The sequence below is a fragment of the Moschus berezovskii genome, chromosome 8, assembly GCF_049115385.1.
Source record: "Moschus berezovskii isolate FMDL1 chromosome 8, NW_MosBer_1.0, whole genome shotgun sequence".
NCBI lineage: Eukaryota > Metazoa > Chordata > Mammalia > Artiodactyla > Moschidae > Moschus > Moschus berezovskii.
This window is the reverse complement of record NC_142467.1, coordinates 90989436-91003950: the sequence shown is the minus strand read 5'-3', so window position 1 is coordinate 91003950 and position 14515 is coordinate 90989436. Positions and strand designations below refer to the sequence as shown.

At 42.4% G+C, this 14515-nt stretch overlaps 1 pseudogene; it reads left to right on the top strand.

Moving 5' to 3' along the window:
- LOC129558865 (prolyl 4-hydroxylase subunit alpha-2-like) overlaps positions 1-14066 on the top strand; it is a 64388-nt pseudogene extending 50322 nt beyond the window's left edge.
- Positions 14067-14515: the final 449 nt, after the last annotated feature.

Below are 14515 nucleotides of genomic sequence, written 5' to 3'. Positions count from 1 at the left end.
TTGCTTGGGGTGGCCTTTCCCTCTTCTGGCCGTTTGTGGAGTTCTCTTTATTATGTAGTTTCCTCTCTCTGTGTGGGGTTGGACAGGTGACTTGTCAAGGTTCCCTGGTTATGGAAGCTTGTGTCGGTGTTCTGGTGGGTGGAGCTGGATTTGTTCTCTCTGGAGTGCAATGAAGTGTCCAGTAATGAGTTATGAGATGTCAGTGGGTTTGGAGTGACTTTGGGCAGCCTGTATATTGAAGCTCAGGGCTAGTTTCCTGTGTTACTGGAGAATTTGCATGGTATGTCTTGCTCTGGAACTTGTTGACCCTTGGGTGGTGCTTGGTTTTAGTGTAGGTATGGAGACGTTTGATGAGCTCCTATCGATGAATGTTCCCTGGAGTCAGGAGTTCTCTGGTGTTCTCAGGATTCGGCCTTAAGCCTCTTGCCTCTGGTTTTTGGTCTTATTCTTGGAGTAGCCTCTAGACGTCTCTATCTGTCATTTCCAAGGTGGTTCCCTCTGTTTTAGCTTCTGTTTGCTGGTCTCTTCAGTATCTAATTTCCGCCCTGATACTAGGGGGTGGGTGGACACTTTTTAAGTCTCAGTTGTTCAGTCCTGTTCTGGGAAGGGAGGAATGCTGCAGACGAATATCTCTGGCGTCTGTGGGGAGTGCTCGCAACGTCTCGGCCACACTGGGTTTGCCTCCGCTCACAGCACGTATGCTGTCCCAGTCTACACTGCACAGGCTCTAGGTTGCTCTGCCGGGAACTGTCTGAGGCTGGTGCCGGGTTGTATGCACTTCCCAGGTCTGAGCGGCTCAAGTTCAGGTTCTCAGGTACTCCACAAAGGCGCAGACTTGGTTGGGCCTGCGTTTTGTGCCTTCCCTGGTCCGAGCAGCTCAGGGGACCAAGTGTTTGGTGAGTGCGGTCTCTGCGACTTATCGCCTCCCCAGTCCCCGCCACTCAGTTTTCTGGGTGTACAACCGGTGCACCTTCTCAGGGGGATATCGACCGGCCCGAGCCCAAGAAGTCCTGATTAGCAACAAGCCTGCCTGCAGTTTGTATCAGATGCCTTTCTGGGGCTGCAGTTGCCCCCTCCGGCTCTGGCTGACCTCCCTGCCTGTCTCGGCGGGGGATGGGGGATGGGCTGACCGCAGCCGGCTCGCTCTGCTCAGTCCTTTATTCTGTGAGCGGGGCTGGCCGAGTCTTAGGTTAGAGCTTTCCGCCTTTTCGTGGGGAAGCTATCCCACAGTCTGCTTTGCTCTCCCCAGTTCTCTCAAATTGTTCTCGCGGCATTCAAGCCCAGTCCTCTCTCTAAGCAGTTCAGCCGGCTCCTCCCTGCCCAGCCCCGGCTTGCTAATGGCGTATGCAGGCGTCTGCGCTGCTTCTCCGCTGGGAGTTACCGTTTGGCGGGTAATCTCCTTTCGAAGACAATGGGCTGCTTTTCTGGGTGCCTGACATCCTCTGCCAGCATTCAGAAGTTGTTTTGTGGACTTTACTCCGCGTTCAAATGTTCTTTTGATGAATTTGTTGGGGAGAGAGTGGTCTCGCCGTCCTATTCCTCTGCCATCTTGTTCCTTCTCCTGCCTTATGTTTTTAAAAATAAAGTATGTTCCTACTAATAAGATGGTCCGTGGGAACTCATTTCAGTGTCTTCTATGGGGTAAACCCCTTATCTTAACCAAACATAGTTATAAAAATAATCTGATCATTTTCTGAAGCATGTACTCAGATAAAATATGAAGGGAAACAACCTAAGACTGGTTGTATTTGGATAGTGGGAATAGAGTGGGTGAATGATCTCTTTATTGACCTCAGTGATCACCCTTTGTGTCCTTTATCAGGAATATCATTGTTCTTCTTGCTTCTAGGAACCAAGTTCTACCCTGAGTGTTGATGATTGCTCCAGGCTGGGCCAGACAGTCCTCAGCATCAGTGACCTTCACCATTCAATGCTTTGGATGCAGCAAGTGCTAAAGCAACTGAATGCAGGGGAGCATAGCACTATCTCCAAGATTCAAGTCCTGAATCATCTCAGTGATATCAGCTTCTGGCTTGGGGACCTGTACAGGGCAGTGGACTTCACCCATCAGCTGCTTTCTCTTGGTAATACCCTTGGGAGCTAGGAAGGCAAGTAATTTACTCTTTGTTGACCTGCTTCTTCATCCCACTTACCAACTGACCCACCTCCCCAGCCTTGGGTGGAATAGTCCATAAAGTTCTTGTGACTCAATTGTGTTAGTCAGGGAAGACTACACTATGGTAACAAGTAAACTCCCAAATCTTTAAGAAAAGAAAGGTATAAAATTTTACTTTTCATCCATGCAGAGTCCTCCTGTAGGTTGGGTGGCTTTTCTAAATGTTGACTCAAGAATTTAGATTTTTTCTAGGGAATTTCCTGGCAGTCTAGTGGTTAGAACGCTGCACTTCCACTGCAGGGGGCCTGAGTTCATTGCCTGGTGGGGGAACTAAGATCCTGCAAGTTGTGTGGCATGACCCCCCCAAAAAAAAATTGAGATTTTTTTTTCCTACTTCAAAATGACTCTGCTGTTTTGGAGTCCCTTCATGCTAGCTGTGTGAAGGATTTCATGATACATGTTATAGGCCAGGCCTATAAGTGGCATCCATCACTTCTGTCCACATTCTCTTGGCAGAGCTATCATGGCCCCCATCTCATTTCAAGGGAGGCTTGGAAAATACAAAGTTTCTCTGTTTCCAGGAGCATGAAGTAGGTTGATGAACAACTAGTTAGCCTTCATATGGTAGTGGAAATTCACTAAGGAGCTCTGTGTAACAGTGAAAATGTCTATGTGTTTTGGTATGGTCATAATTAGTTAATGAATTGTCTTCTTGAAGACATCGTTGCTATAGAAACTTCTTGTTTTCCAGTCCCTCTATGATAACTTAGGTCTTATGATAAACTAATCATTTTCTGATGCATAAATTTAGCAATAAAATGTGAAAGGGAACAGCTGAAGAGAGTGGCCACTTTGAGACATGTGAATGGAAAGGAGGTGTGGGGGAACAGGTGGTTCCATTTTTTTAAATTAAACTTTCAACAAATATTTGTATTTAAAATATAGGCATGTATAAATTTGATGGAGGTTAAGTTATAAGAGGTAAAACAAAGAATTCTACTGGTACATGTCAACTGGAAAGAAACACAAAACCTGAAAGTTGAGAGTAATGTGGTGTTGGAGAAGACTCTTGAGAGTCCCTTGGACTGCAAGGAGATCCAACCATTCCATCCTAAAGGAGGTCAGTCCTGGGTGTTCATTGGAAGGACTGATGTTGAAGCTGAAACTCCATTACTTTGGCCACCTGATGCGAAAAGCTGACTCATTTGAAAAGAACCTGATGCTGGGAAAGATTGAGGGCAGGAGGAGAAGGAGATGACAGAGGATGAGATGGTTGGATGGCATCACCAACTCAATGGACATGGGTTTGGGTGGACTCCTGGAGTTGGTGATGGACAGGGAGGCCTGGTGTGCTGCAGTTCATGGGTTCTCAAAGAGTTGGACACGACTGAGCAACTGAACTGAACTGAACTGAACTTAGAACTTCAAGCCTGGGAGACAGCCTCTCAGATAAATGCTGAGAAAACTGTACCGAAAAGGAAGGAGGAGAAGCCAGGATATATGGGAATTTTTGCAACAGCAACATGTACAATTTACTGTTTTGGGTTTTATTTTTTTGGCTGCACCACATGGCTTGTGGGATCATAGTTCTGCAACCAAGGATCAAACCCCAACCCTCAGTTGTGAAAACACCATGTCCTAACCACTGGACTGCCAGGAAATTCCCAAGAAGCTCCTGTTAATAAAAGAAAATTATATACTTTAAGTTAAGGAATTTAGTGATTTTCTGTGAATGGAGAAATGGGAGTCTGGGCCCACTGAAATCATTCCTTCGATAGGCACATCAGTTATCTAGGCCAATATATCATGTTTCCTCATGCCGAGTTTCTTCAGGCTATAGCATTGAGGGTGGCTGCTGTCTGATGGTTGCTGGTGGTCGGTATTCCTTGTTTCCATTGTGAACTCCCTCTGAGTTCACCATCCATGGTGACTACAATCACTGATGACTGCAGCATCCTTTGTTTACCGATACAGCAGTCAGTATTTTATTTCTCAGGCATAATCAATCTTTAAGTAAGAGGGCTTACAACTGAGGCATTCTCTGTTCTGATAAATCTGTTCTGACATTTTCCTCTTCCCTTCTACAGGTTCCATGCTGCTGCTAAGTCACTTCAATCGTGTCCGACTCTGCGCGACCCCATAGAAGGAAACCCACCAGGCTCCCCCTTCCCTGGGATTCTCCAGGCAAGAACACTGGAGTGGGTTGCCATTTCCTTCTCCAATGTGTGAAAGTGAAAAGTGAAAGTGAAGTCGCTCAGTCGTGTCTGACCCTTAGCGACCCCACGGACTGCAGCCTACCAGGCTCCTCCATCCATGGGATTTTCTAGGCAAGAGTACTGGAGTGGCTTGCCAGGTTCCATAGTAGCCTGTAATTCCTTTCACCATAGAAGTTTATTATGTTTTAATAGTTTATTTACATCTATATTGTCTTTATTAAATTGTTTTCCCCAATAAGCTGTCGACAGAAAAAAACAGCACAACCTAAAGGACTTCCTTGTGATAATCCAGTGGCTAAGATTCCAAACTGCCAATTCTGGGGGTCTGGGTTTGATCCCTGATCAAGGAACTAGATCCCACATGCTACATCTAAAGATCCTGCCTGTCTCTGTGAAGACTGAAGATACCGCCTACCTCAATTAAGACCCATTGCAGCCAAATAAATTTAAAAAAAATTTTTTTAACGCACAGCCTAAAAATTGAGAGTTTTATTGGGCACACATTATTATGACTTCAAGCCTGGGAGACAGCATCTCAGATAGTGCCGAGAAAACCGTTATGAGGAGGAGAAGGGGGAGCCAGGATATTTAGGAGTTTTTGCAACTGTTAACTGCCAGTTGGCACTTGCCATGTACACTTCCTGTCTGCCTCTACAAGGATTAAATCACACGTGCTGCTGCAGCTGCTGACCTTCAACCCCTGCTGAAGGGAGTTCAGGAAGGAGATCAGGAAGGAGGCATTCCATGCCCTGAAAAAACTGGCAGAACAGGGCTTCAAATAGTTACATATTTTCAGGAACTTATTCTGTGAGCTCAGTTGTTGCATCTTCTTAAGTCTAGAAAAGCACCACCTTTCTTCATTATGATGTCTGCTCCCAAATCACATATATGCTGCCCTTCCCCCTACCTCTTTGGAGCCATTTCTCAGAGCTATCTGAAATGCTGTCTCCCAGACTATTGTCCTCATTTTGCCCCAAATAAAACTTAACTCACAACTCGCACGTTGATGCATTTTTTAAGTCAGCAAAACAAAGGTCAAGTAGTTGAAACATCAAAAGATTATTGTTAAGCAAAGAAAACCAGATATCTCAAATTAAGGTTTTTAGCACTTTTCTGAATATTGGGAGATGCAAGAGTCTGGGCTCCCTGAAATCATTCCTTGATATGAACCTCAGCTATATGGGGCCAGTATCCTGTGTTTTCTCATCATGACTTTCCCCAAGCTGCACCCTCAGGGATACCTACAATATGATGATTCCTAAATGGCAGGCAATCTGTTTCCATCCTGGGTTCCTTCAGGGCTCGTCTTTTTGTGGTTATAATGTAATGTCTTGATGGCTACAATATCCTTTGTTTACCAATGACGGGCAAATTTTATTTCTAAAGCAAAGACTTTAGAAATAATAGTTTTTCTTTTTCTTTTTTTTTAGCAGTTTTGCATTTTCAAACTCCAGTGTAGTGCTAAACACTTAATTTGATCTGTATTGAGGGAATGTGATATTGTGACTTATAATAAGTACTATGTATTCCTGGGTGTTCATTGGAAGGACTGATGCTAGGACTGAAACTCCAATACTTTGGCCACCTCATGCGACGAGTTGACTCACTGGAAAAGACTCTGATGCTGGGAGGGATTGGGGGCGGGAGGAGACGGGGATAACAGAGAATGAGATGGCTGGATGGCATCACCAGCTCGATGGACATGAGTTTGAGTGAACTTCGGGTTTGGTGATGGACAGGGAGACCTGGTGTGCTGTGATTCATGGGGTCGCAAGTAGTCGGACACGACTGAGCGACTGAACTGAACTGACTGAACTGATTTGGGTTTCTCCCTGTTCCTGGCACAAAGCTCCAAAAATCAAATTTCCTAAGTGATGAGAGGCATAAAGATGTCTTTGTTATGTTAATGAGATGACTTTGGGAAAACTTTCAGGTAACTTAAAGATGAGATGGTCTTGGTCCCTCTCTCCTGTTCAATGTCGTGAACCTCCATGTATAGTTCATCAGCCACTCTATCTATCAGATCTGGTCCCTTAAATCTATTTCTTACTTCCACTGTATAATCATAAGGGATTTGATTTAGGTCATATCTGAATGGTCTAGTGGTTTTCCCTACTTTCTTCAATTTAAGTCTGAATTTGGCAATAAGGAGTTCATGATCTGAGCCACAGTCCACTCCTGGTCTTGTTTTTGCTAACTGTATAGAGCTTCTCCATCTTTGGCTGCAAAGAATATAATCAGTCTGATTTCGGTGTTGACCATCTGGTGATGTTCATGTGTAGAGTCTTCTCTTGTGTTGTTGGAAGAGGGTGTTTGCTATGACCAGTGTGTTCTCTTGGCAAAACTCAATTAGCCTTTGCCCTGCTTCATTTCGTGCTCCAAGGCCAAATTTGCCTGTTACTCCAGGTGTTTCCTGACTTCCTACTTTTGCATTCCAGTCCCCTATAATGAAAAGGACATCTTTTTGGGGGTGTTAGTTCTAAAAGTTCTTGTAGGTCTTCATAGAACCGTTCAACTTTGGCTTCTTCAGCATTACTGGTTGAAGCATAGACTTGGATTACTATAATATTGAATGGTTTGCCTTGGAAACGAACAGAAATCATTCTGTCATTTTTTCTTTTTGTTTTATTTATAAAATTTAATAAATGGTACAAATTACAATGCCATAAACATTAACAGTTAAAATATCACCAAATGAAAAAAATACTATAGAATACACAGTTGCAAAAAGCTACATTAAGTTATTTTACAACTGCCTCAAGCTGCAAAAAGAAAAAAAAAACCCAATGCCTTACCTAAGTTATCCCTCTCTCAGAATAATGCCATTTATATTATAAACCATGAAGATTGCATCCAAGTACTGCATTTCGGACTCTTTTGTTGACCATGATGGCTACTCCATTTCTTCTAAGGGATTCCTGCCCACAGTAGTAGACATAATGGTCATCTGAGTTAAAATTCACCCATTCCAGTCCATTTTAGTTCACTGATTCCTAGAATGTCTACGTTCACTCTTGCCATCTCCTGTTTGACCACTTCCAATTTGCCTTGATTCCTGGACCTAACATTGCAGGTTCCTATGCAGTATTGCTCTTTACAGCATCCAACCTTGCTTCTATCACCAGTCACACCCACAACTGGGTATTTGTTTTGCTTTGGCTCCATCCCTTCATTCTTTCTGGAGTTATTTCTCCACTGATCTCCAGCAGCATACTGGGCACCTACCGACCTGGGGAATTCCTCATTCAGTATCCTATCATTTTGCCTTTTGATACTGTTCACTGGACATGGAACAACAGACTGGTTCCAAATAGGAAAAGGAGTATGTCAAGGTTGTATATTGTCACCCTGCTTATTTAACTTATATGCAGAGTACATCATGAGGAACGCTGGGCTGGAAGAAGCACAGGCTGGAATCAAGCTTGCCGGGAGAAATATCAATAACCTCAGATATGCAGATGACACCACCCTTATGGCAGAAAGTGAAGAAGAACTCAAAAGCCTCTTGATGAAAGTGAAAGAGGAGAGTGAAAAGGTTGGCTTGAAGCTCAACATTCAGAAAACGAAGATCATGGCATCTGGTCCTATCACTTCATGGGAAATAGAAGGGGAAACAGTGTCACACTTGGGCTCCAAAATCACTGTAGATGCTGATTGCAGCCAGGAAATTAAAAGACGCTTACTCCTTGGAAGGAAAGTTATGACCAACCTAGATAGCATATTAAAAAGCAGAGACATTACTTTGCCAACCAAGGTCCGTCTAGTCAAGGCAATGGTTTTTCCCGTGGTCATGTATGGATGTGAGAGTTGGACTGTGAAGAAAGCTGATGCTTTTGAACTGTGGTGCTGGAGAAGACTCTTGAGAGTCCCTTGGACTGCAAGGAGATCTAACCAGTCCATTCTTAAGGAGATCAATCCTGGGTGTTCATTGGAAGGACTGATGCTAAAGCTGAAATGCCAGTACTTTGGCCACCTCATGCGACGAGTTGACTCACTGGAAAAGACTCTGATGCTGGGAGGGATTGGGGGCGGGAGGAGACGGGGACGACAGAGAATGAAATGGCTGGATGGCATCACCGACTCGATGGACATGAGTTTGAGTGAACTCCGGGAGTTGGTGATGGACAGGGAGGCCTGGCGTGCTGTGATTCATGGGGTCGCAAAGAGTCGGACACTACTGAGCGACTGAACTGAACTGAACTGAAAGATGAGAGCTGCTTGCCAGGGGAACAAGCCCTGTGATTTGAAAGTTGAAACTTTTCTGACCTCCAGGAAAGAGGAGAGGGACTAGAGGTTAAATTGGCCAACAGTAGCCAATGATTTAATCAATCCTGCCAATATAATGATGCCTCTATAACAACCCAAAGAACAGGGCACAGAGAGCTTGCAGACTGATGAACACATGGAGATGCTGAGAGAGTGGCAAGACCAAAGAGCATGGAAGTTCTATGCCCCTTGCCACATACTTTGCCTTATGTATATATTTTATCTGTTCGTAAGTTGTAAATTGGTAATCTAATTGGTAACATGTTTCTCTGAGTTCTTTGGGCTGCTCTAACAAATTAAGCAAACCCATGGAGAGGGTTATTGGAACCTCCAATCCACAGCCAGTAGTCAGAAGCACCGACAGTGGAGGTAATGAATTGATTCAGGGCATTAGATCTGGTCGACAGAGTGCCTGAAGAACTATGGATGGAGGTTGATAACATTGTACAGGAGGTAGTGACTAAAACTATCTCAAAGAAAAAGAAATGCAAGAAGATAAAGTGGTTGAGGAGGCTTCACAAATAGCCGAGAAAAGAAGAGAAGTGCAAGGCAAAGGAGAAAGGAAAGATATATCCAACTAAGTGCAGAGTTCCAGAGAAAAGTAGGGAGAGGTAAGAAAGTCTTCTTAAGTGAACAATGCAAAGAAAGAGAGGAAAACAATAGAATGGGAAAGACTAGAATCGGAGATACCAAGGGAGCATTTCATGCAAAGATAGGCACAATAAAGGACAGAAATGGTATGGACTTAAGAGAAGCAGAAGATAAGAAGAGGTGGCAAGAATACACAGAACTGTACAAAAAAGGTCTTAATGACCAAAATAGCCATGATGGTGTGATCACTCACCTAGAGCCAGACATCTTGGAGTGTGAAGTCAAGTGGGCCTTAGGAAGCATTACTACGAACAAAGCTAGTGGAGATGATGGAATTCCAGCTAACCTGTTTTAAATCCTAAAAGATGCTGCTGTTAAAGTGCTGAACTCAGTACAGCAGCAAATTTGGAAAACCCATCTCTGGTCACAGGACTGGAAAAGGTCAGTTTTCATTCCAGTCCTAAAGAAGGGCAGTGCCAAAGAATGTTCAAACTACTGTACAATTACACTCATTTCACATGCTACCAAGGTAATGATCAAAATCCTTCAAGCTAGGCTTTAGCAGTAAGTGAATTGAGAACTTCCAGATGTGCAAACTGGATTTAGAAAAGGCAGAGGAACCAAAGCTGAAATTACTAGTATCTGTTGGGTCATAGAAAAAACAAGGGAATTCCAGAAAAAGCATGTACTTCTGCTTCATTGACTATGCCAAAGCCTTTGTGTGGATCACAACAAACTGGGCAAAATTCTTCTGTAGATGGGCATACCAGATCAGCTTACCTGTCTCCTGAGAAACCTATATGCCGGTTAAAAAACAACAGTTAGAACTGGGCATGGAAAAATGGACTGGTTCACAATTGGGAAAGGAGTGTGACAAGGCTCTATATTGTCACTCTGATTATTTAACTTCTATGCAGAGTACATCATGCAAAAGGCCTGACTGGATGAATTGCAAGCTGGAGTCAATATTGCCGGGAGAAATATCAACAACCTCAGATATGCACATGATAATACTCTAATGGCAGAAAGTGAAGAGGAACTAAAGAGCCTCTTGAGAGTGAAAGAGGAGAGTGATAAAACTGGCTTAAAACTCAGCTTTCAAAAAGCAGTTCATGGTATCCAGTCCCATCACTTCATGGAAAATAGATGGGGGAAAAGTGGAAACAGTGACAGATTTTATTTTTTTGGACTCCAGAATCACTGCAGACGGTGACTGCAGCCATGAAATTAAAAGACACCTGGAAAGCTCCTTGGAAGAAAAGCTGTGACAAACTAGACAGTGTATTAAAAAGCAGAGACATCACTTTGCTGACAAAGGTCCGTATCGTCAAAGCTGTGGTTTTTCCAGTAGTTATGTACAGATGTGAAAGTTGGACCATAAAGAGGGCTGAGCGCCAAAGAATTGATGCTTTTGAATTGTGGTGCTGGAGAAGACTCTTTAGAGTTCCTTGAACTGCAAGCAGTTCAAACCAAGCAATCCTAAAGGAAATCAACCTTGAATATTCATTGGAAGGACTGATGCTAAAACTGAAACTCCAATACTTTGGCCACCTAATGTGAAGAGCCGATTCATTGGTAAAGACACTAATGTTGGGGAAAGATTAAGGGCAGGAGGAGAAGGGGGCAACAGAGGATGAGATTGTTGGATGGCATCACTGACTCAATGAACATGAGTTTGAGCAAACTCTAGGAGATAGTGAAGGACAGGGAAGCTTGACATGCTACTGTCCATGGGGTTGCAAAGAGTCAGATATGACTCAGCAATTGAACAGCAATTGGCCACTGAAGTAGAGGTAGAGATAGGAGACCATATTGTGGAACTGAACTCTAAGCCTATGGGGTCTGACTCTATCTTCAGATGGATAGTGCCAGAATTGAGTTAAATAGTAGAACACCCAGCAGCTGTCAGAGAATTGCTTGGTCATGTCAGAAAACTCACAAATTAGAATCAGTGTCAGAATCTTAACAAATAATTGGAATTATTGGATGAAGAAAAGATTAACTGAAGAATTAGAGGAATTGATTATTTTTGTTCTCTGTAGCCCTTAGAGTTAGCCCTAGATCACATGAGAAGAATATGCAGCCAGATACTTGGGTTCTGTTTGAAGAGAAACTCAAGATAATTGCCAAAAAGTGGAAGGAGATCCTTGACAGGTGGTGTATTCCCTTTGTTTTCAGGGAGATGTCTTGGCATAAAGACTACCAACAGATGGTGATATTGCAGAGTCATTTTATTGTTACTAAATTCAGCAAATTTACAGAGGTCTGTTACACGCTAGATGCTGTACTGGGCAAAAGACTTAAATATGTGTGGCCTATTCCCAGAATATCTTCAGGTAGTTTGGGGATGGTAGTGGGAGATTAGACATGTTAACAGATAAAGTCAATAGATTGTAGAAAGTAACATGATAACCGTTCACAGCACTGTGAGAGCTTAGTGAAAAATATTTCAATTCTGGATTCATAATTACTCTAGGATGACCAAAGGGCTGTATCTAATTTGACTGTAATTTTTTTTTTGAAAAGGGCATTTATGTTATCATACCACACCTGATTTATATTAATAAGCTTGGTAAGATTTCACACTCCAGACTTTGCTGCCCGGACTCAGGTTCGTAGAATCTTTCTTTTGTTGACATTATTGCCAGAACTCTCATTGACTGGCTAACGTGGGAGTGTCCTTCATGACTGTTATGTGAGATAAGCCTTGTAGATTTTTTTGAGTATTTTTGGTAAGAGTCACAGAGTTAGACATCTGGGTTCTAGTTCTGATTTGCTTATTTTTTTCTATATGATCTTGACCCAGGTTCCTTGTTTATTTTGTGTTTTGGTATTCTTACCTGAGGAATGGGGACCAAAATCCTTCTTTCTTGGATATTGTGGGGGCCCATGAGATGATGATGCTTGTGGAAGTTATCTGGAACTCTAGTCTACATTCTAACTATGTATATATATATATATATATAACAGCATGTGATATATAACATTGTAATGAAAATGCATTAGGAAGCAGATCTGCACAGCATAAAACTGAGTTGTGGGTGTGAGGCAGGGCCACTGGTTGCCTGTCTGTACTAGGTCCCTTGGAACTGATGAGTGAGGCACAGTGGGGTGGATTTTCTCCACACCAGTTTTTATTTCTCTCTTAATTCTAATTCTGGACAATGTTCAAATCCCATACTGGTTTATCAGCATCACTGAAGTAGAAGAATTGCAGAGCTTCTCTGAATGATCTACCTGATTATTAACTATTTGCTTTCCTTGGTCCAGACTCCTCTCATAAACAAGCCCAGTTGAATCTTCCATACTTTGTGAAGTTGTTGGAGGAAGAAAGGGCAGGAAACCTTGGGAATGAAGAATCAGAGACCAAGCAGGAGACACTGAACAGTTCTCCTCAGGATACTCTGGATTATAAGCAAACCCTCTAGAGCTATGAAAGCCTCTGCCATGGAGAGGGTATCAGACTTGTAAGATGGGAAAGGTGAGTCTTTGGGGTTATAAGGGGTGCTTAGGGTACTTGGAGACCTTTAGATCACCTGGCCATATCAATACTGGGGACTTTCGACTTTGGAAGGTCAGATTTAGTTGAGAAGGTATTTTAGTTCTTGAACCTGCCCCTCGAGTGCACCACTGGGTCTTTTTCAGTCTTCTATAAAACACTTATTTTAATTGATGGCTAATTAGATGTTAGGCATTAAGACTATTATGAATATTATTTTTTATAACGTGCATGTGGAAGAAATTAAGCAAAAATGAATAATATATGGCCCTGTTGCAGAAATATATAGTCTATTAAAGGAAAATTTAAAATATAAGTAGTTTTTTTAGTACAATAGTGGTATGTGAAAGATTTGGTAGCAACATACAGCAAAAAGTTATTAACTCTAGGACAAAAAGTGGTAAGGTTCACAGGTAAAGGACTCCTAAACTAGATTACCAGGTGAACAATGTAATAAAAGAAGTTTTAGGCTGAGACTATACCATGAACAAATGTACAGTGAGAAAAATTATCCTATATTTTAGAAATAGCAAACATTTTTTATATTAGTAGAGCATAATATTTGAGAAGAGAGGCTATAATATTCAGAATTTTAATATAGGCAGGCTCATGGAGGAGCAGCCAGGTGGATCATGGGTAAAATCTAAGGTGCATGGGAATCACCTGGGATGTTGTTAAAATGCACATTCTAATTCAGTAATACTGAGTTAGAACCTGAGATTCTATATTTCTAACCATCTCCCAACTGATGCTGGTCCATGGGTCATAGCATGAGTAGGAAGTTCACAGAGAACAGAGCATTAAAGGGTTCAATCACAGAAATGAGCTGATCACCCCTGGACATTATGGGAAGTTGGATAGAAGAAAAAGACTCTTTTTTCCAAACCCATTTAAGGTGAATTGTCACTGTTTTTTAAGTCCAGTATAAGAGTGACTTCCCTCTAAGGGCTTGTAAATGTAAGGATGTTCTTGACAGAGAAGATATTGAACGATTTGTGTTCCATTATGCTTTTTTTTCCTTTCTGAGGGAATAGGGAGGAGATGGGCCTAAGCAGTGAGGCTGGTGCCTGCAGACGGAGGAACCTGGAACATAGACTTGTTGCTCTGTGCTTCCCAGACACTACAGAGGCAGAAGAGGCTTTTCTGTAGGTAACATTATGGCAACAGGACGCCCCAGCTGGTCATCGCCCCCTTCAAAGAGGAGGATGAATGGGACAGCCCACACATTGTCAGGTTCTACAATGTCATGTCTGACGAGGAAATCAGGAAGATCAAGGAGATTGCAAAACCCAAAATAAGTTCTTATTTGGTACTGAGCACATTTCCCTCTGTTACCTCCTTGGACTTACCTTGCTGTCATTATTTGGGGGACATTTAAAGGAAAAGCTGATAGCAGATTGCTTTTTTTTTTTTTTAAGATTTTAGTTTATTAGAATAGTTTTAAGTTTACAATAAAATTGATAGGGAGGTACAATGATTCCCCATATACCCCTTGCCCTGACACATACATAGCCTCCCTCATTATCAACATCACTCACCAGAATTGTACATTTTCATTAAGGATTAACCTATATTGATTGACATATCATAATCCCCCCAAATTACTTCGTTTACGTATGGGTAAAGGGTTCAGTCTTGATGTTGTACTTTATAGGTTTGGACAAATGTCTCATGACCTATATCCATCATTATAATCTTATATAGAGAATTTCACTGTCCTAAAAATCCTCTGTGTTCTGACTGTATCTTTGCCCCCACTCTTCACAGCAGCCACTGATATTTTTATTGTTTCCATAGCTTTGCTTTTTCTCAAGTATTATATAGTTG